Here is a 22,204-nt window from a genome sequence, read left to right on the forward strand (position 1 = left end):
TACTCGTTAATTTCAAACTTTTTGCCACTATGTGGATGAAAAAAAATTGGAGCCTTTTATGATTGAGCTGCAACTCATGAAATTCAGGCAGGGAAAACTGCCTCTTTGTTTAGTGCCTATCAGGGAGTGTTTAAGAACTTTACCTGGTCCTATATCTGCTCTTACTAGATGGTCTCTAATATTTCTTACCCTCCTAAAGGCCATGAGAGGTGGTTCCTGAAATTGTGTTACCTGCTGGTTGCAATCTTTTAATACATGCCAATTCCTGCATATTATTTTTTATATTTCCCCACTAAGTGGGCTATATTGAGACACAAACATCATCCTGTGGTCCTGATCCTGTCTCTTATTTCTTGGGTTATGATTTTTTACCTCTTCCATTTTTTGTTTAATTAGATTGAGGGGATACCCCCTATCTAAAAATGTATTTGCCATTCCCTCATCCTATGCTCACAATCTTCTTCTCTGCTCAATATTCTTTTTACCCTTAGAAGTTGACTCTTGGGTAGGGAGTTGATTAGGTTTTTCGGGTGGAAGCTGTCATATTTCAATAACTTATTTTTATTCGTATCTTTAGTATACAGATCAAAACGTAATGTGTGACCATTTTTATATACTCTTGTATCTAAAAAAGTGACAGACTCTTCACTGTGACGGTAAAGTGGAGTTCCCTTACCATCGAATTAAGGTTATTGACAAACTTTATAAGGGTTCCAATGCTGCCCCACCACACACCAAACACGTCATCAATGTAGCGCCACCACACTGCTCCGTGTCGTTTGAATGTTTCATGTTCATATACCATCTTCTCCTCAAATTCATTCATAAAGAGGTTGGCGTATGATGGAGCAACATTGGAACCCATTGCGGTCCCCTTTCTCTGTACAAACCATTCATCTTTGAACAAAAAATAGTTCCAATATAGTATTATCCTAAGGAGTTGTTCTATAAATTCACTTTGTTCGTAGGTGTACCCACTGTTCACCATGAGTGTCTTTTTTACAATGGCTATGCCAGTCTCATGCTTAATAGATGTATAGAGACTTTTGACATCCATGGTGAACAGTAGGTACTTATCAGAGTGTAACTCCAATTGTCTTGCTTTATCTAAATAATGGCTAGTGTCTTTCAAATAGCTGGACATCCTAGTTACCTCAGGTTGCAAGATTTTATCTATAAATTTAGAAATGTTGGTATATACTGACTCTATGCTTGAAACTATGGGTCTCCCCGGGGGCCTCTTGATATCTTTGTGGACCTTAGGGACCGTATAAAATATGGGATTGCGCTGTGTATTCACATATACATATTCTGCCAATTTTTTGTCTATGATTTCCATATCCAAAGCCTTTTCTAGTTCGGACTGTATCTCTTTTTGAATCTTAGTTAATGGATTGATTTTAATTTTGGCATAAGTTTCTAAATCACTCAATTGTGTCTTGATTTCTTCTACATAATATGATTTATCCATAACTATAGTCGCTCCTCCCTTATCCGCCCCTTTAAGTACAATTGTATCATTCTTTTTAAGTTTATTTAATGCATCTATGTCATTTCTGGTATAATTGATCATATGGACCAATTTGCCCCCTTCCCATTTCCTAGCCTGTTTCTTCTTGTTTTTATTCTCAACCCTCAGTTTTTTATTGCATTTTCTACAAGATTGATAAAGGTATTGACACTGTTATTATTTACAAAAGGCTTGAAAGTACTTCTTTTCTTAAGTCCCAATGTTTGCAGTGACCAGTTGTTGTAATTCACATTGCTATGAGCCTCAGTGTCCCTTTCATTATTGCTGAACCATACTTTTAACTTAATATTTCTGTAAAGTCTCTGTAGATCTTTCTCAAGCTCAAAGTAATCGGTCTCTTGATATGGGCAAAAAGAAAGCCCTTTCTTAAGTAAATTACTTTCATCCTGGCTTAGTACATGTTTCGATATATTTACCACTGTTTCATGATCCTCGGTCACTTCTTGCTCCCCCTGCGGTGCGATTTCCTTGTACTCTCTCGCTGTGTTCTAGCTCCGGTTGCCTTTGAGATGTTTGTGGCCTCCACGGCGATATCGCTCTCGCCACTGCTCTGCTCCAAAGGGGACAGTGATGCCTGGTCTGATGATGTATCGGAAGTACTTGTACTACTTCCGTTGCGTTGTTGCTTTTCTCTTTGTTGATTGGATCTCTGTCTCCATCCTGTTCTTTGTGTAGAGCAGTTACCCCGGTTACCGTAGCGCCATTTGTAAACTCTACCCTGCCGATAGTCATCTTCGTCCCTCTGGAATTTCGTTCTTTTAGTCTCCTTTATGGCATTTTGCTCTGTAGGTTATAGTAGCCATTTAAATTAAACTGATTATGATCACATGACACACATATTACATACCCAGTATACATGTAGGTTATAGTAGCCATTTAAATTAAACGGATTATGATCACATGACATACATATTACATACCCAGTATACGTGTAGGTTATAGTAGCCATTTAAATTAAACTGATTATGATCACGTATGTACCGGTTACTGATATTGTGTCTCATGAAATAAAATCAGTTTCCCCTCAGTAATTCCTCTGGTATATAACATGTACAATGCTAAGCATCTATTGCTATAAGAAAAGGTTTATCCACATGATGTGCACATTAAATATATCTCCCAGATGTCAATCATTTGAGGCTGATGTTTTTGTTTATATAATTCTCTAACACTCCATTCATATAAAGACTCCTTTATTCTGTAAATGTAATTATTTTCTCCCCTATGTAAATTAAACGTACATCTCCTAACACTGGCATATTAATAAACAACACTGGGGTGCTTTGGGGTGAATGGTTGTGTAAACTGGTCAGTATGAGGACAGAACTGTATATTCCTGTGTAGTGTTTGGATTCTATCACATTGATATGAGAGAAACTGAGGTGCACATATATAGAGGAACAAAGGACATCAGAAGAGCACTTCCAATCTGAGGCTTTTATAGCTGGGATTTAGAAAGCATTATTTACAATATTATCCTTTTTTATGCTTCTATTTAGAGAGTTGTCATCTTTATGATAATTGTAAAAAGGTTTGTAGACTGTGTTTATAAAGTTTATTTGTGTGTAAATATTTGGTGTTTTGTGATACCTGACTTCAATGGAAACCTTTTTCTCCACTTTCTAAACATGTGAAAGGTTTCTTCCCTTGTGAATCCTTTCATGATATTTCAGACTACTCTTTTGTATAAAACTTTTCCCACACTCTGTACATGTGAAAGGCTTTTCTCCTGTGTGAATCCTTTCATGACTTTTCAGATTACTCTTTTCTGAAAAACTTTTCCCACACTCCCTACATGTGAAAGACTTTTCTCCTGTGTGAATCCTTTCATGACTTTTCAGAGTACTCTTTTCTGAAAAACTTTTCCCACACTCTGTACATGTGAAAGGCTTTTCTCCTGTGAGAATCCTTTCATGCTTTTTCAGAGTACTCTTTTCTGAAAAACTTTTCCCACACTCTGTACATGTGAAAGGCTTTTCCTCTGTGTGACTCCTTTCATGAGATTTCAGATGACTCTTTTGTGTAAAACTTTTTCCACACTCTGTACATGTGAAAAACTTTTCTCCTGTGTGAATCCTTTCATGCTTTTTCAGAATACCCTTTTCTGAAAAACTTTTCCCACACTCTGTACATGTGAAAAGCTTTTCCTCTGTGTGACTCCTTTCATGATATTTCAGACTACTCATTTGTATAAAACTTTTCCCACACTCTGTACATGTGAAAGGCTTTTCTCCTGTGTGAATCCTTTCATGACTTTTCAGAGTACTCTTTACTGAAAAACTTTTCTCACACTCTCTACATGTGAAAGGCTTTTCTCCTGTGTGAATTCTTTCATGCTTTTTCAGAGTACTCTTTTCTGAAAAACGTTTCCCACACTCTGTACATGTGAAAGGCTTTTCTCCTGTGTGAATCATTTCATGCTTTTTCAGATCACCATTTTGTATAAAACTTTCTCCACACTCTGTACATGTGAAAGGCTTTTCCCCTGTGTGAGTCCTTTCATGAGTTCTCAGACTATTTATTTGTGTAAAACCTTTCCCACATTCTGTACATGTGAAAAGCTTTTCCTCTGTGTGAATTCTTTCATGAGATTTCAGATGACTCTTTTGTGTAAAACTTTTTCCACACTCTGTACATGTGAAAGGCTTTTCTCCTGTGTGACTCCTTTCATGAGTTTTCAGATTACACTTCATTGTAAATCCTTTTCCACAGTATGTGCATGTAAACGGCTTCTCCCCTGTGTGAATCTTTTTATGAGTTTTCAAATTACTCTTTTCTATAAAACATTTTCCGCACTCTGTACATGTGAAAGGCTTTTCTCCTGTGTGAATCTTTTTATGAGTTTTCAGATGATTTATTTGTGTAAAACATTTGCCGAACTTAGTACATGTGTGTGGTTTCTCACCTGTGTGAATTTTGTAGTGGTCTAGTAGATGAGACTTCCCTCTAAAGCTTTTCTCACATTCTGTAGATTTGAAAGGTTTCTCCTGTGTATGAATCATTTGGCTAGACTGTAGACTTTTCCCTTCTTTAATATTTTTTGAAAACTCAGTAAATGTGTGTGGTTTATCCTCGGGGATAATAATTTCACTAGATAAGGCATAAATGTTGTCCTCTTGTTTGATGACTAATTGCTGCCCAGTTCCTGCCAATTCACTATCTCCTTTAAATATCTGTTGTGATATCCCCAATGTTTGTGAATAGTCATTGGTGTCTAAGACTGTATTGAAGGATGGATATGAACTATTGATGTGTTTGTCTACATGGAGAGAAATGGAATAAATAAAAATAAGAATGTTTATTAATTTATAATATAAGTAGTCCTAAAGTCCGTTCACATGGGCCATTTTTTGCATTTTTATATTATAGGATGCATCTAAATAAAAAAGATTATGTTTTATACTCAAAAATGTCTTCAGTTTTCTATTTTTAAATTTATTTACCTGTAAATCACAAATTAAAAAAGCATGACATAGAATTTAAACATTACTACATCATAGTAAACTAAATTACTGACTATTGATGAACACAAGTTATAGGGCCGCATTAAACAAGGTGCATGTGGATAATGTTCTCTGCCAGGGAACAAGTACATCTGTATTCTGGGCAAGAGAGGTGGCATCCACCATCATGTAACATTGCACAAGCAACTGTACATACAGCCATGTCCGGCTCATGCTCAACCAGTTGGGTGAGAACATGATGTCTAAATTATCACAGACTAATCATCAGTGTGAGATGTTTTGAGAGGGTAAGAAGCAGTGACCTTATGATAATCTTTAGCTTTTGGCTGTGGTTGTTCTATTTATATAAACAGTCAAACACTTTATTAGTTTAATAATACTCGCTGTAAAATTAAGCACACAAATCAGTGGTGGTTCTGGGTGGGGAAACACTGGGGGAGTTGTGGGTTTTCCATGAGCGAGGTCAGGGCAGGGGAAGATGGAGTTGCAGACATTCTGAGTAATGAACCAGGTCAGGGGGTGAGGTTAGGCAGTTGTTAGACATGATCTGTCTAAAAGGACAGAAGGGGAGTAGTATTTTTTTACCCTCCTCCTCAGCCCAATGGAGGTTGCTCCATCTTTTTAACCATCACTGACACAAATGTACTGTTATATAAATATAATAGTTTATTTGTTTAATGAGTGACCTATTCTATTTTCCCAGTAATTAACCCCTTAAGGAGCAACGAAATACAGGGTACGTCATACAAAAAATGGTAGTTAACGACCACTGACGTACCCTGCACGTTGTTAGCGTTTTCAAGCAGTGGAAGTGATCCTGATCTCTTCCAGATGCTTTCATGTTATTGCAGTGATGCCTCAATATTGAGGCATCCTGCAATAACATTTTTTAGCCATCCGATGCAGAGAGAACAACTCTGTGGCCCTCTCTGCATCGGCCATCAATGGTCACAATCATTGGTGGGTGGGAACAGTTGCAGGGAGGCGGGTGAGCGGCCATCAATGGGAGATGTGCATCAGAGGGGGGCGGGATCACATGAGGGGGACAGCTGCCAGTACCCAAGATGGTGCACAATAATGTAGAGGGGAGATTAGAGAGCTGTTTGGGGTGGGGAGGGTCTTACACAGCAGAATATGTTTAAAAAAAAAAAAAAACTTTAATTTTAGTACTGGCAGAATTCTCGCCAGTACTTAAGATGGCAGGGACAATTGTGGAGTGGGGGAGGGAAGAGAGCTGTTTGGGAGGGATCAGGGGGTGGGATGTGTCAGATAGGAGGCTGATCTCTACACTAAAGCTAAAATTAACCCTGCAAGCTCCCTAATTAACGCCTTCACTGCTGGACATTATACACGTCTGGTGCGCAGCGGCATTTAGCGGCCTTCTAATTACTAAGAACCAATGTCTGCTATTTCTGAACAAAATGGATCCCTGAGAAACTTTTACAACCATTTGTGCCATAATTTTACAAGCTGTTAGTAAATAATTTCAGTTTTTTATTTGATCCCATTTGCTGGTGAAATGGTGGCCTATATCAATACTTTAGGTTGTCTACTACACTACACTAAAGCTAAAATTAACCCTACAAGCTCCCAATTAACCCCTTCACTGCTGGGCACAATACACGTGTGATGCGCAGGGGCATTTAGTGTCCATTCTTATTACCAAAAAACAATGCAAAAGCCATATATGTCTGCTATTTCTGAACAAAGGGGATCCCAGAGAAGCTTTTACAACCATTTGTGAAATAATTGCACAAGCTTTTTGTAAAAAATTTCAGTGTGAAAAATGTAACTTTTTTTCGCATTTGGCGGTGAAATGGTGGCCTAGATGAATACTCTGGGTTGTCTACTACACTACACTAAAGCTGTTGTAAATAATTTCAGTGAGAAACCTAAAGTTTGTGAAAAAGTGAACTATTTTTTTTTTTATTTGATCGGATTTGGCGGTGAAATAGTGGCATGAAATATACCAAAATGGGCTTGGATCAATACTTTGGGTTGTCTACTAAAAAAAATATATACTGTACATGTCAAGGGATATTCATGGATTCCTGACAGATATCAGTGTTCCAATGTAACTATTGCTAATTTTGCAAACAAATTTGGAAATAGCAAAGTGCTACTTGTATTTATTGCCCTATAACTTGCAAAAAAAAAAGCAAAGAACATGTAAACATTGGGTATTTCTAAACTCAGGACAAAATTTAGAAACTATTTAGTATGGTTGTTTTGGTGGTTGTAGATGTGTAAGTTATATGATATGATGAAAATAATGGTAGCTTTTGAAAGTCCATTTAATGGCGAGAAAAAAGGTATATAATATGTGTGGGTACAGTAAATGAGTAAGAGGAAAAATACACAAACACTGCAAAAATGTGAAAATAGACCCCAAACTGTCAGAAAATGGAAAAGTGCTGTGGTCCTTAAGGGGTTAAAGTCAGCATAATATCTATTTTACTCACCTAACACATATGAGTTCATGCTGATAACAGGCTCCAATGTCTGTGCTCAGGAAGAAGGTTCCCTTATTCACTCCAGTTACATCAATACCTGATATCTCTCAGTGCTCTGGCCGTGTCTGTAAAAAGTATATTAAATGGTTTAGACAGATAATAATAAATAATGGTTCTGATTAACTGTATGTATGGTATAATTAAAGGCACACATAACAATTCATGTGATACAGATCAGCTGATTAGGTTATTACATATGTGCTATTGATTCAGCACAAGTATTTAGTACAGTTAGCTCTGTGGGTGTTATAGTTGCACCTTAAATATGAATCTTCCCAGATCTATACAACATAATGGTAGAAAATCTATTTAAGTGGGGCCCTATCACAACTTTACAAATTTATTATAATCTTTGTTTTCTATCATTTATATGAAACAATATTTTCTACTGAAAGAAATGTTACAAAATGTGTTGTTTAAATTGGATACTGCAGTATTGGTATTGTACTTCCTACTAATTCTCACTGTCAGACATTTTGTCATGTGCTCCATCCCCAGTCCCTTAACTTCTCTTGGTCAATACAGAGTTGTGTTAAATCACACTGCAAGTGGATGTGGGAGAGATAGGCACTAAAATGTTAATTTCAAGTGTTATCTTGGATATAGTTAAGAAAATAAAGAATTTGTGTTTACATAGTGATAATATAATGAGATATGTTATTTTGGCAAATTCAGTCTATTTAAAAGGATCATATAATAAAGAATTATAAAACCACAGATGCATAATAAAAATGCAATGCAATAAACTTACTATGAAATTTAAAAAGAGCAGTAGATTGTTTTCTGATAAATGTAGTTCTGTACCTGTACCGTGTGACAGCTATCAGCCAATAACAGACACCTGTACCATGTGACAGCTATCAGCCAATCACAGATTCATATTTTTATATAATGTGAACTCCTGCATTTGCTAAGTAGAAGCCACTGCCTCAGGTCATTTAAAAGGCTGTGTACAATTTAATAATGAAAATAAATTACAAACAGCAAACAGTTATTTTACATAAAAATAAAGCTAAAGGTGAAATTTCCCATACACTTTATACTATTTTATACACTGGTAAAACAAGTCATTAGAAACACATTAAAGGGACAGCAAAGTCACAATTACACGTTTATTATTCAAATTTAATCAACTCTGCAATTTCCTTCTATTACCAAATCTGCTTTATTCCCTTGGGGACCTTTGTGGCAAAGCTTATAATGCCCTATGGTACGCTAGCTGCTGATTAGTGGCACATACAAGCCTCTTGTCATTGGCTCACCTTATGTGTTCAGCTAACTCCCAGTAGTGCATTGCTGCTGCTTCAGTAAAGGATACCTAGAGAATGAAGAAAATATCATAATAGAAGTCAGTTGGAAAGTTGTTTAAATGATATGTTCTATTTAAATGATGAAAAACATTTGGGTTTTCTTGTTATTTTAAGGGAAAACCAAATGTACAGGACACTGACCCTTTAAGTCTGTGATCATGTGACATAAACAGCAACAGCTGAAGGTGCAGAATACACTTACTAAGGTCTTTACGAACAACAAGAATCAGTTACAGATCAGTGGGATAAACGTTCTGATGATAAACAGGTGCAGCTAATAGAAATAAGAAATGTATTATAAAATAACCTCATTAGAAATAAAATAATATGCAGATCACAAGATATTTATGATTAGGGATCAGTATATGTGATGAGACCGATACAACAGGGCCATAAGCTGAGTGATATTTATTACTGGAGCAAATAGCAGCTTCAGACTAATATTAAATGAAGATGGTTTATCTGGGCTCTACAGTTAGTTTTAAACCTATAGGGAAATACAGGATTCTGGTTGGCTGATACTTAAGAATCTGTTGCTCATTGGATAACAGAATCAGCCCCCACAAATGTATTATAGAACAGACCTCCTCAAGCTTGAAAATATGGTTTGGTTCTGCCACAAACTGCTGTAAATCTTTATGTATTAAATTGGGCTTTTTAAATGAAAGAACTTAATGTTATATTCATTAACACAGCATGAAACATTTAGAAAACAAATTAAATAAGAACAGTTGAGGTTTTTTTTATTTAAACTCAGTTTCTTATATGAAGTGAAATATTTTATCTTTATTCCTTGTATTCCGCCATTAGGACAGAATACAACGTCATAGCCGTTTGGCTGTCCTGAAGCCAATGGCGCTTTCTGGATGTGATCGCGGTCTGGTGGGCTTGCCTAGCATCATAGGGACGCCCCCTTACTCGATCCCATAATTGAAATCTCATGACCGGGTGCACAATTACAGGATTTTAATTTGTCTATATTGGAACGTTGTTCTGATGTAGACAGTATGACCCTGTCAAGAAAGGGTTATGTCATAATTTGCATAAATAAAAAGAGAGAAGCGCTCAACCTGGAAACGAACAATAGCATAATAGCATAATAGCTTGTTCTATGGCTAGTTACCACCCAAGAAGCAGCCTCTTCTCTGTACTGTGAAGTCAGGATCAGACTGATATGCTTCAGGAAAGTTTTTCTCTGTGAAAGGCACATGTTTAGCAAAAAGAGGCTGCTTCTTGGGTGGTAACTAGCCATAGAACAAGCTATTATGCTATTGTTCGTTTCCAGGTTGAGCGCTTCTCTCTTTTTATTTATGCAAATTATGACATTTTGGGAAGTCTCCCTAAGTGTGATGCGGGAATCCAGACGTGGACCCGTTTCTCAGTGTGCCTAGAGGGATATGGCTGCTCTCACTGACGAGGCCCACAATAGGCCGAAACGTACGTATGGGGTTTTGCTGTTTCTCTTGTTCAGAGAGGGATTGCCTGGTATTTCGGGGCTGGACTGTACTGTGAAGTCAGGATCAGACTGATATGCTACAGGAAAGTTCTTCTCTGTGAAAGGCACATATTGAGCAAAAAGAGGCTGCTTCTTGGGTGGTAACTAGCCATAGAACAAGCTATTATGCTATTGTTCGTTTCCAGGTTGAGCGCTTCTCTCTTTTTATTTATGCAAATTATGACATTTTGGGAAGTCTCCCTAAGTGTGAGGCGGGAATCCAGACGTGGACCCGTTGCTCAGTGTGCCTAGAGGGATATGGCTGCACCTCACTGACGAGGCCCACAATAGGCCGAAACGTACGTATGGGGTTTTGCTGTTTCTCTTGTTCAGAGAGGGATTGCCTGGTATTTCGGGGCTGGACTGTACTGTGAAGTCAGGATCAGACTGATATGCTTCAGGAAAGTTTTTCTCTGTGAAAGGCACATGTTGAGCAAAAAGAGGCTGCTTCTTGGGTGGTAACTAGCCATAGAACAAGCTATTATGCTATTGTTCGTTTCCAGGCTGAGCGCTTCTCTCTTTTTATTTATGCAAATTATGACATTTTGGGAAGTCTCCCTAAGTGTGATGCAGGAATCCAGACGTGGACCCGTTGCTCAGTGTGCCTAGAGGGATATGGCTGCACCTCACTGACGAGGCCCACAATAGGCCGAAACGTACGTATGGGGTTTTGCTGTTTCTCTTGTTCAGAGAGGGATTGCCTGGTATTTCGGGGCTGGACTGTACTGTGAAGTCAGGATCAGACTGATATGCTTCAGGAAAGTTTTTCTCTGTGAAAGGCACATGCTGAGCAAAAAGAGGCTGCTTCTTGGGTGGTAACTAGCCATAGAACAAGCTATTATGCTATTGTTCGTTTCCAGGTTGAGCGCTTCTCTCTTTTTATTTATGCAAATTATGACATTTTGGGAAGTCTCCCTAAGTGTGATGCGGGAATCCAGACGTGGACCCGTTGCTCAGTGTGCCTAGAGGGATATGGCTGCACCTCACTGACGAGGCCCACAATAGGCCGAAACGTACGTATGGGGTTTTGCTGTTTCTCTTGTTCAGAGAGGGATTGCCTGGTATTTCGGGTCTGGACTGTACTGTGAAGTCAGGATCAGACTGATATGCTTCAGGAAAGTTTTTCTCTGTGAAAGGCACATGTTGAGCAAAAAGAGGCTGCTTCTTGGGTGGTAACTAGCCATAGAACAAGCTATTATGCTATTGTTCGTTTCCAGGTTGAGCGCTTCTCTCTTTTTATTTATGCAAATTATGACATTTTGGGAAGTCTCCCTAAGTGTGATGCGGGAATCCAGACGTGGACCCGTTGCTCAGTGTGCCTAGAGGGATATGGCTGCACCGCAATGACGAGGCCCACAATAGGCCGAAACGTACGTATGGGGTTTTGCTGTTTCTCTTGTTCAGAGAGGGATTGCCTGGTATTTCGGGGCTGGACTGTACTGTGAAGTCAGGATCAGACTGATATGCTTCAGGAAAGTTTTTCTCTGTGAAAGGCACATGTTGAGCAAAAAGAGGCTGCTTCTTGGGTGGTAACTAGCCATAGAACAAGCTATTATGCTATTGTTCGTTTCCAGGTTGAGCGCTTCTCTCTTTTTATTTATGCAAATTATGACATTTTGGGAAGTCTCCCTAAGTGTGATGCGGGAATCCAGACGTGGACCCGTTGCTCAGTGTGCCTAGAGGGATATGGCTGCACCTCACTGACGAGGCCCACAATAGGCCGAAACGTACGTATGGGGTTTTGCTGTTTCTCTTGTTCAGAGAGGGATTGCCTGGTATTTCGGGGCTGGACTGTACTGTGAAGTCAGGATCAGACTGATATGCTTCAGGAAAGTTTTTCTCTGTGAAAGGCACATGTTGAGCAAAAAGAGGCTGCTTCTTGGGTGGTAACTAGCCATAGAACAAGCTATTATGCTATTGTTCGTTTCCAGGTTGAGCGCTTCTCTCTTTTTATTTATGCAAATTATGACATTTTGGGAAGTCTCCCTAAGTGTGATGCGGGAATCCAGACGTGGACCGGTTGCTCAGTGTGCCTAGAGGGATATGGCTGCACCTCACTGACGAGGCCCACAATAGGCCGAAACGTACGTATGGGGTTTTGCTGTTTCTCTTGTTCAGAGAGGGATTGCCTGGTATTTCGGGGCTGGACTGTACTGTGAAGTCAGGATCAGACTGATATGCTTCAGGAAAGTTTTTCTCTGTGAAAGGCACATGTTGAGCAAAAAGAGGCTGCTTCTTGGGTGGTAACTAGCCATAGAACAAGCTATTATGCTATTGTTCGTTTCCAGGTTGAGCGCTTCTCTCTTTTTATTTATGCAAATTATGACATTTTGGGAAGTCTCCCTAAGTGTGATGCGGGAATCCAGACGTGGACCCGTTGCTCAGTGTGCCTAGAGGGATATGGATGCACCTCACTGACGAGGCCCACAATAGGCCGAAACGTACGTATGGGGTTTTGCTGTTTCTCTTGTTCAGAGAGGGATTGCCTGGTATTTCGGGACTGGACTGTACTGTGAAGTCAGGATCAGACTGATATGCTTCAGGAAAGTTTTTCTCTGTGAAAGGCACATGTTGAGCAAAAAGAGGCTGCTTCTTGGGTGGTAACTAGCCATAGAACAAGCTATTATGCTATTGTTCGTTTCCAGGTTGAGCGCTTCTCTCTTTTTATTTATGCAAATTATGACATTTTGGGAAGTCTCCCTAAGTGTGATGCGGGAATCCAGACGTGGACCCGTTTCTCAGTGTGCCTAGAGGGATATGGCTGCACTTCACTGATGAGGCCCACAATAGGCCGAAACGTACGTATGGGGTTTTGCTGTTTCTCTTGTTCAGAGAGGGATTGCCTGGTATTTCGGGGCTGGACTGTACTGTGAAGTCAGGATCAGACTGATATGCTTCAGGAAAGTTTTTCTCTGTGAAAGGCACATGTTGAGCAAAAAGAGGCTGCTTCTTGGGTGGTAACTAGCCATAGAACAAGCTATTATGCTATTGTTCGTTTCCAGGTTGAGCGCTTCTCTCTTTTTATTTATGCAAATTATGACATTTTGGGAAGTCTCCCTAAGTGTGATACGGGAATCCAGACGTGGACCCGTTGCTCAGTGGGCCTAGAGGGATATGGCTGCACCTCACTGACGAGGCCCACAATAGGCCGAAACGTACGTATGGGGTTTTGCTGTTTCTCTTGTTCAGAGAGGGATTGCCTGGTATTTCGGGGCTGGACTGTACTGTGAAGTCAGGATCAGACTGATATGCTTCAGGAAAGTTTTTCTCTGTGAAAGGCACATGTTGAGCAAAAAGAGGTTGCTTCTTGGGTGGTAACTAGCCATAGAACAAGCTATTATGCTATTGTTCGTTTCCAGGTTGAGCGCTTCTCTCTTTTTATTTATGCTCATCTAAATGTTACCAGACTCAGTATTTTCAGATTGTTAGTTTTCTAATAAAAATAAACATAGATTTGCACTGAAATCAAATAGAATCTGCATGTAAGACATTTTATCTAAATCTGGGCAGCTTTCACTGCTAAGCCAGTCAAGAACAGATGTTTTTTTTTAATTAGAAAACTATATTACAACCTACTCTAGTTAAACACATAAACAGCGAACAAATAAATGATATAAGAAACTGTTTCACAGTTTGACAACAACTAGTACGTCTAGTGACAACCAGCGTCACTAGGGTACTTGTAAGAGGCGCCTGGGATAAGTATAACACAAATGGAGACAATTGTTACAATATGTGCTGTTAAAAGAAAAATAAGGGGTTATTCAGTAAGGCATAAAGCAACAATATTATAGTACTCCAAAAATTGGATACAGATAATAAGAAATAATATGATAAAGTAAATTATATATATACAAACTGAATAGTCCAGTAAATATGGTCTAGTGCAGAGTCCTGCAAAGTGCAATTGATAGTTCCCAAAGGGTTATAAAATGATGAACAATGTTTCCAGAGAAGATAGGCTGCTCCTCCAGGGTGTTGTGCCGCAACACAGATGACAAATCTAAGAAGGAATAGATAGAGGGCGCCACATAGTGCAGGTCATATACAAATTGAGAAAAGCAGCAATAGGAACATAAGAATCCTACTCACACAATATAGAGCACAAAAGTGCAATACTCGCAGTTCGGACCACAGTATGAAGATGTCACCAGTGGGGGTCCTCATCTCGCCAGGGAGAGTCCAGGGATGCCCAGAGTGATGTAGTAGAAGCAGATCAATGTAACATAGATCAGACAACAGGTCCAAAGACTCTATGAGGAGTGTCCGAAAGAATGTTTGGCCAGAGCCAAAGTGATGATAAAGCAGCAGATGGAGAGTTTAAAATAAATAAAAATTTATTAACAATAAAAACAACAGCAACGCGTTTCTCAGTGTTACACACTGTTTCATCAGGCTATTCAAACATACTCTCAGCTGCCATATTTAAAACAAAAGGAAACCAATCATTGATCAGAAAAAAATCACACCCCTAATGGGGCATACCAATATGCATATGGTGGGGGTGAGCATTAAGTAAAAGAGTTTATTTACACCAATAAAGATAAAATATTATAAAACCTATTGATGTGAACCATACAAGTAATCATCATGTACCTATTGTTAATGTATTCACAATATGCAGACTAGTGCATCCAACCATATACAATAGAATAAAAAAATCCAATAAATGCGTATCAAAAGGCCGCCAGTTGGATGCACTAGTCTGCATATTGTGAACACATTAACAATAGGTACATGATGACTAGCTTTATTGTTATTTTTTGGTATTTATGTGTGTATGTGTATATATATATATTTATATATATGTATGTATATATATATTTATATATTAATTTATGTCATATGTCTCATTTCTTTCTTTATGTTTCACTTGTCATATTGTGCACTTACTACTGATAGCTCTGTCTGTACTTTATCACTCTTGCATCCGCATATTTATAATTACATTATATGTCCATGTGTACCAATTTTGCCGTTAAGTCCAAATTAGATTACTGATTTAGCCACCATCTGAGCTACATCCGCATATTCGTACACTATACCGTTAATGGGTTTGTGTACCAGTTAGTTTTCTCTTTCCGGCATTAATACTCTTCTCATATGTCACATATTTCCATACATATCATTTTGGCCACTCACGTGTGATTATAACTGGTAGTTCCTGTTGGATTGGCCATATATATTATGTATACACTTTACATGCACATCCAGGAATTATGTATATAAATGCAAATGATTGCATATACCATCAATTTTATATCACTGTTTGGTTATTTCCAGTCATGCAAAATTATACCCTCACCCTTCACTAAAGATTATAGCTCCAATCGTAATTTTATTATTTATTTACCAAACATCTATATGTACACGTCGTATTAAAAACACCCCCCTTCCCTCCCCCCTGGCCCCCTCCTATCCCTTGCATTGGCCATCGATTTATTTCTCAGTAGATAGGCATTATCGATTGGCCTATATTCACACTCCCTCTGTTCAGGACTCACGCCCCTTTGTTTACAATATAAACGTAATGTTCACAATTCACTTTTTAAGGACAATCGGGACTGCCGAAAAGACGACCAACACAGGTCATCACTTCCACTAACAACTTTCTGTAATCACAGATACCTAATTACTATATTCACATTTATTATATTCACATTTATTGTCATAGTTAGTCATCACGTTATGTCTGTCTTTGGTATGCCTGCTTTGTTTTCTTTATTTTCCGTGATGGGCTGCTCTCACATACAGCGGATTTAGCCATGCCCCTTATACTGACATCATCCAACTCCCATGAGATCCACACACCATTGTAACTATGGAAACAAGGAGCGTCTATCTGTAATTGACACTATAACTGTTTTTTAACATTATAGAAGCTCTGTTGTTAGTTGGTTTGCCGATGATGGGTCTTATAGTTTCCATCCGCCACACTGGATATTTCCACACTTGATTTGTTGCTATATCCTGCACCATTATCCTTGGTGATCTTGTCCACTCCCCTTTATCACGGATATCACTTTGTAAAAGCCTTCCGTATTATATATGCTTAGATCGGTCAGCTTTACATTTCTGCAATATTATTATTCTATACATCTTAAACTATTAGATCATTTGTAAAAACTAAAGCAATATTACTCAATATGAACTAAATATCGCCAAGAAATAGCCTATACCATTATTAGTTTGTTTTAGGGTTTCCTGATTATCACATATTAAAACCAATCAATGTTTTATATTATTTAAATGTGAATATTTTTTTGTCTTTGGAAAATGATTACTTGTATGGTTCACATCAATATGTTTTATAATATTTTATCTTTATTGATGTAAATAAACTCTTTTACTTAATGCTCACCCCCACCATATGCATATTGGTATGCCCAATTAGGGGGTGTGAATTTTTTCTGATCAATGATTGGTTTCCTTTTGTTTTAAATATGGCAGCTGAGAGTATGTTTGTATAGCCTGATGAAACAGTGTGTAACACTGAGAAACGCGTTGCTGTTGTTTTTATTGTTAGTACATTTTTATTTATTTTAAACTCTCCATCTGCTGCTTTATCATCACTTTGGCTCTGGCCAAACATTCTTTCGGACACTCCTCATAGAGTCTTTGGACCTGTTGTCTGATCTATGTTACATTGATCTGCTTCTACTACATCACTCTGGGCATCCCTGGACTCTCCCTGGCGAGACAAGGACCCCCACTGGCGACATCTTTATACTGTGGTCTACTGGACGACGTGTATTGCACTTTTGTGCTCTATATTGTGTGAGTAGGATTCTTATGTTCCTATTGCTGCTTTTCTCAATTTGTATATGACCTGCACTATGTGTCGCCCTCTATCTATTCCTTCTTAGATTTGTTTCACAGTTTGTTTCATATGTTCAAAGACTATCATGAAATAAACAAAAACTAAACCACAGGGATAGGAAAACATAACAATAATTTATTCAGTGTTAGGGGCTGATTTATCATGGCCTGAATTGGGCCGTATACACCTTTTTCTGCCTTCAGGCCTGCCAGAAACAGGAGTTTAGAAGCAGCGGTCTTAAGACCGCTGCTCCTTAAAGGGACACTGAACCCACATTTTTTTCTTTCGTGATTAAGATAGAGCATGCAATTTTTTTTTTATTTTTTATTTTTCAATTTCATTTTTATTGGAGTTAATACATTAAATAATACATAAGCAGGCAAGGCAACAGAAAAATAAAAAATAAAAATAAAAAGGATGAGCGAAAACTATAAATCATGAACATGACAATAACATTCTTGATATAATCATTCCTATCTGTTACATCATGAACAATTAACTTAATGTACCACTTTATATATATAATACTCATATTGACATGTTGCTTTAATTGTGTTTACTAATTAATTCAAAAATCATGCAGCAACAATCTTGACACCATAAAGAATTAACTTTATGTACCATGTTATGTAAATAATAACTCATAATGCCGTAATACATTAGTTGTGTTGTTAGCACATATCACTTGTGTTAACCTCCCTCCCATTTCCCTCCCTCCCCCCCCCCCTCCCTCCATATGTCCTCCCCCTCCTCTCTCCCTAGCCGGGAGAGAAGGACGAAGAAAGAAGGAGAAAAAAAAGGGGGGGGGGAGGGGAAAAGAAAAAGAGGGGGAGAGAGAGAAAATAACTTAAATCATACATTTAGTCCAGCCCCTTCAGCTCTGACCCCCATCCCCTACCACAAGTTAAGCAAAACCAATTCTGAGTTCCTAAATGGAAATATTATCATTTCTATTTCATTAATTGGATAGCCCTTAATAAAGGCTGACCATTTCAAGAAGAATTTTTTTATGTCTCCTTCATTATCAATATTAGTATCTCTTTGCTCAATCATACATTGTTTCTTCAAACACTTTTTCATCTCAAGGATTGAGGGGGTCCTTGAGTCTTTCCAATACTTGAGTATCAGATATCTGGCAGCTAAAATTGTGAGAATTATTAATTTTTCCTGAGGTTGTTGCCGTGCTTCCAATTGGACACAAAAAATAATCTGTGTCAAAGTAAGTACCAGAGGAGCAGCCACCAAATTTTTGTTAAGCCAGAATTCGACTTTGTGCCAAAATTGGCGTATCTTTGGACAATTCCATAGCATATGGACCAGATCTGCTGCAACGAAGGAGCATTTTGGGCAAGCCCCGAATTCTGAATTATGTATTTTATAGCCTAAGGCTGGGGTAAAGTATGTTCTGTGTAAGATTTTAAGGTGTGCTTCCCTCCATGTGGCAGATAGAGTAGCTTGAGTAACTTGGTCTATTGACCTCTGTACACTATTTGATTCTACCGATTCAGAGGGAATTAACCTGGACCATGTCGTTGCTAAATATGCCAATAAGGAGATTCCTTTATTGGCGTTTAGAAGTGTATAGCAGGCGGTGATCGACATGCGTCCTACCCTTATCAAAGTCAACCAATTCTCCAGTTTTCCCAGATTCCATGACCAATCCGTTTTCTTAGTAATCTTTAGTCCATAATGTCTAAGTTGCAAATATGCAAAGAATTATTTATGTGATAAGTTAAATTCATTTTTCAGTTGTTCAAATGTTTTTATAACATATGAGTCATTTTCAAAAATTTGCCTAACTTTATTCAGTCCTAATTGGGACCATCTATCAAATATGGATGTTTCAATACCAGGCTGAAATCTTGGGTTTCCTTTTATTGGTAGGTATTGGGACACACTACAATCCAACCTCAAGGTATTCCCTATTTTCCACCAGGCTTTTATCGGGTTCAAACTTTTAAGCTTTTTAATTTCGGGGGGTAACAGTTTAGGTGAGCAATGCAGCAGACCGGTAAGAAGATATGGGTGACAGATATTTGTTTCTAATGAAATATTTGTAACATAATCTTTAAGAAGAATCCAATCTGTCACTGTTCTTGCTAAAAAAAGCCATGTTGTACTGCCTAATGTCTGGCAAAGCTAGACCGCCGTATTCCTTTGCCGAGATTAGTTTTATTAGAGAGATTCTTGCCTTTTTCCCCTGCCAGAGGTATTTCCTGACTGCACTGTTAAGCAGCCTAATGTCTTTCCCGTATAATATTAATGGAGTGTTTTGTAATATGTACAAAAGTTTCGGGAGGAGAATCATTTTGTATAGGGCTATTCTTCCAGATAATGAGATAGGTAAGCTTTGCCAAGATTTTAGCCTTTCACAGATCATTGTTAATATGGGTGTTATATTGGCTTTATACAGCTCAGTGTAATTTACTGGTATGATAATACCCAAATATTTAAAAGACCCAGAAACCTCTTTAAATGGGCTATCTTTAATTGAATCCTTATTTTTATTTAACCAGAATAATTGCGATTTGGAGGTGTTAACCATATACCCTGAGAAGGAGCCAAATTGTTGAATTATACTAAGCAATTTGGGTATATTCGACTTTGTATTTGAGATATAAAGAAGGACGTCATCCACGTACAGCGCAGCCTTCATTGTATGTTCACCCAAATTAATGCCCTCAATACTCTGTCGGATCTTTATAGCGAGTGATTCTATTGCAATGTCAAAGAGAAGGGGAGACAGGGGACAGCCCTGCCATGTTCCCCTTTTAATAGCAATATTCGAGGATAATGAATTATTAACTATCAGTCTAGTGGATGGACATGTATACAAGTTATGTATAAAGTTAACAAATTTATCCCTAAATCCAAATTTGGCTAATGAGGTAAACAGGTGGCTAAAATAGACAGAATCGAATGCCTTAGCGACTATTGCGAGATCCTTATTGCCCTCCCTAATTTTGGAGGCTGAGTTACGGCCATGAATAAACCCTGCTTGATCCTTATGAATGATGTGTAAAAGACTACCTTGAAGCCTGCGTGCCAGAATTGAGGCAAGGAACTTATAGTCCACGTTCAAGAGGGCTATCGGTCGATAGGATTCCTTTTGACTAGGATCCTTGCCACCCTTTGCAAGCAGAGTTGTGAAAGAAGCTGAAAAATCAGCTGGTATAGTATTGCCCTCAGTGAAAAATTCATTAAATGTTTTACATAAATGTGGAGCTATATCTGAGGTCAAAATCTTATATACCTCATTGGGAAGACCATCTGGGCCTGCTGCTTTGTTCACTGGTGATTCAAAAATTATTTTGCTAACCTCTTCAATAGAGATTGGGCTATTAAGAATAGAGTTCATTTCTGCTGTAATTAGAGGACAATTTACCTGACCCCAGAATTGATCAGACTGAGTTTTATCTGCAGTTTTTGCAGAGTACTGGTCTCTATAATATTCTGTAAAAGCCTCTAAGATGTCCTCTGTGTTTACCAAAAAGTTCCCTTGATGAAGATTTTTTTCAATCATAGGAGGCTTATTATCGCCTTTGGCTAGCTTAGCTAATAATTTGCCTGATTTGTTGCCAAACCGGTAGAGCTTGGCTTGAAACCTCAGTTCTTTCTGTGTTTCCACTAATAATGCCATAGCATCTCTTTCGCTCTTGGCTTTTATATATTTAGCCCAGTTAAAAGGTGTATTTTGCAGCAGGTAGCGGTTATAAGCATTAGTCACAGAACTTGTGACCTCTTTCTCTCTTTTTTTCAATTTTTTAGATATCATTGCGGCATAAGCCGTTATTTCACCTCTGAGGACTGCTTTAGCAGCTCCCCAGAATATTTCCGGGCGATCGGAAAATTCAGAGTTAAAATGAAGGTATTCCTTGAATTTCTTGATCAAATGGTTTTTAAATTTGGAATCATTCATCAGATAATAAGGGAATCTAAATCTTGTAGAGGAGTTTATAGACCGATTTAGCTGGAGTTCTAAAAAAATAGGAGAGTGATCTGATAAAGTTACATGAGTTATACCTGCAGTGGTATTCAATGTACATAATCTATCATCAATTAGAAACATATCTATTCGGGATAGAGTTTTGTGAGCCTTAGAAAGGCAGGTGTATTCTCTGACATCCGGATTTTGAATCCTCCAGATGTCTTTAATAGCTAAATTCTGGGTTACAGTTTTGAATATTTTTGCTTCAAGATTATCTCTTTTTTGTTTTGATTGTTTGTTAATCTGCCGAAGCCTGTCTAGGGGAGATTGCGGCGCCATATTGAAATCGCCACTCAATACTACATAACCTTCTGAGTAAGTTAATATTTTAGATTGCAGCGTGTCCCAAAACCTATAATCCAGGGTGTTAGGTGCATATATATTACAGAGAGTGAGCAATTGATCTTGAATTTTTATTTTCATCATCACAAACCTCCCCTCAGGGTCCCTTTCAGAGTGGATTAACTCATATTTTAATCTTTTTCCAATCAAAATAGCTACCCCTCTTTTTCTTCCAAAACTGGGAGAAGCAACAACCTCTTTAACCCAGGAGCCTTTCATTTTTTTAATTTCATCCATGTCTAGATGTGTTTCTTGCAGGAATGCAAGATCTGCTTGCATTTTTCTCAAATGGGAAACAATTGCTTTCCTTTTAATGGGGGTCGAAATACCACCAATGTTCCATGATATAAGTTTAATTCTATCTAGTCTTTTAACCATCTGTTAATATAGATAGGGCAAATGTGGCAGAAGACAGGAATGGGGGCGAGAAGAGGAGGGGAACAAAAAAAAAAAAAGAAAAAAAAGGGGAGCGAGGGGGGGGGGGGGGTAAGGAGAGATCCCCCCCATCCCCTCCCCCCAAGGGAGAAGGGGAGAGAGAGGGCAAAAAAAAAATTGTTCCAAATATTTATTCAGAACTCCATAACATCTCAATTCAATACTCAGCAGGGAAGTTTCCCCTGCTGAGTTCTTTGTCCGATAATGGTCCTCTTCAGAGGACTGCTTTAATTTATAAAAACCCATGTCATTTCTATTGAGGCCTATTAACCTAGTTGTTATCCATTTATTACTGTCTATCTACAC

The 22,204-nt window shown here is 38.2% G+C and overlaps 1 pseudogene; it reads right to left on the bottom strand.

The window, feature by feature from the left end:
- Positions 1–3,171: 3,171 nt before the first annotated feature.
- Positions 3,172–22,204, bottom strand: part of LOC128661329 (zinc finger protein 585A-like) — a 218,102-nt pseudogene continuing 199,069 nt past the window's right edge.

The sequence above is a fragment of the Bombina bombina genome, chromosome 5 (assembly GCF_027579735.1).
Source record: "Bombina bombina isolate aBomBom1 chromosome 5, aBomBom1.pri, whole genome shotgun sequence".
Lineage (NCBI taxonomy): Eukaryota > Metazoa > Chordata > Amphibia > Anura > Bombinatoridae > Bombina > Bombina bombina.